Raw genomic sequence first — 1785 nt, forward strand, 5'->3', positions numbered from 1 at the left:
GCCTCCACATCTTCCGACGCCGACTAAAAACACATTTCTTCCGACTCTACCTCGACTAAGACAACAACAAAAAAACTTGTACCTCGCACTTACGACTAGCACTTCATAGTTTGTTCTACTTGAAGCTCTTACTTACTTCTAGCTCTTATTTGAACCCAAATGTTTAAATGCACTTTTGTAAGTCGCTTTGGATAAAAGCGTCTGCTAAATGACATGTAATGTAATGTAATGAATGAAAGGTATAGAAAGTCTCTATGTGTTATAACCACCACCCCCAAGGACTTCAGAGATTTTTGACTGGAGAAATAAAACATCCCCTTCCACATTCTCCAGTGAGGCAGGCAGCTTGGAGTTGTTCGTGAAGACACCCTCGGGTAAAAGGTGAGGGTTATTTACCTGTCTGACCTTAATAACCTCATGTATATGCTTGTTAAAGGGTGGAATAGTGGTGAGCTGGCAAATAAGGTTGAAGTTAGCGGCAGTCAGGGAATGAATAGCACAGCGATTGTTAATAGGCAGATCCCACGTCCTGCAACCTGGCACCAGGTCCTGCAGTTGCAATGCAACTGTCAGGCGAACGAGGTCCAGAACCACCTCTGGATTTGCCAGCTCCACACTCAAAATGGCAAACAAAGCAAAAAGGTTCTCGTAATGCTGCCTACCATTGCTCTGGTCCTTGCACACCAAGTAGATGTGTTGGTAAAGCTGCTGGCCGTGACCTTTCATGAATAACTTATCTTGTCTGGAACACTTGACCACTTTGATCTTGAGCACAGATATGTCCAGGATGCTGCTCATGCTGAGGAGCTTGGAGCTGTTGTCATGCCAATCCATGAGACTAATAAGTGTTTTGCCATAGGCAGCTTGTCTCAGAAGCTCCCTAAAGCAGCACTCTGTCAACTCCACCAAGCCACTCTTTTCTTTCTCTGACATCTGCAGCAGCGAAGAGGAGTGGTTCTGTGTGCATTCTCCACTCTGCAGGTTGAAAAGTAGAGAGGGGACAATCTTGTCCATGAGCTCAGGGTCCCAGATATTGGCCGGTAGGTCGTCATTCACCATCATCCTCACCTTGATACCTGCCATGCAAATCTTGAAGCCGATGTCGGGGACCTCGTCGCTAGAGTGGCACATGTCACTGAAACGTGACACAAAAAAATGGTAACAGCGGTGGTAGGAGGGGTTGTCCTCTTGTATGTTGGCAAACTTCACAAACGAATTGGTTCCTAGGATCTGTAGGCTAGGTTTGTCCGACTCTAGCACCTCACGCCCCATCTTCAGGAAACTCTCCACAAACAGGTTGATGCTCTGAGAGCGACAGGCCATCAGCAGCTGGTCCAGCGCTTCCATTGCTATGCACACATACCTGTATCTTTGTCGAGCCACATCCTTTGACATTCTCTTAGACAGGTAAGCGCCAATACAGTCAAGCTCTTCTGGAACCAACAAGGCATAGAATGTCAGCTTCTCCATGTTGGCTTTTACTAGCCAATTCTTTTGGTTTGCTGGAAAGATGTTGTCTACCAATCGCTTGTACAGAGGACTGAGTGCTCCACAACAGTCACCGATCAAGAAAGATATGATTCTTTCCAGTGACATGGTTGTGAAATTCGTTCTTTTTTAAGTAAGAATAGAAGAGAGAGCAGTAATGCAACCGTGTGAGTTCCAACTGATGTGGAGCACGAGAGGTTATCTTGTAATGTAAGAACTCCTTCCAGGTGACATGGAACACTAGAGAACTCTTTGAAGAGGAGCTTTGATGCTGGCACATAATAAACATGATGGATG

At 45.7% G+C, this 1785-nt stretch overlaps 1 pseudogene; it reads right to left on the reverse strand.

Annotated features, from left to right (window-relative positions):
* Positions 1-213: 213 nt before the first annotated feature.
* LOC122762418 lies at positions 214-1572 on the reverse strand (annotated as a pseudogene).
* Positions 1573-1785: the final 213 nt, after the last annotated feature.

This window comes from Solea senegalensis, unplaced genomic scaffold (assembly GCF_019176455.1).
Source record: "Solea senegalensis isolate Sse05_10M unplaced genomic scaffold, IFAPA_SoseM_1 scf7180000015649, whole genome shotgun sequence".
In the NCBI taxonomy this organism is placed as follows: Eukaryota; Metazoa; Chordata; class Actinopteri; order Pleuronectiformes; family Soleidae; genus Solea; species Solea senegalensis.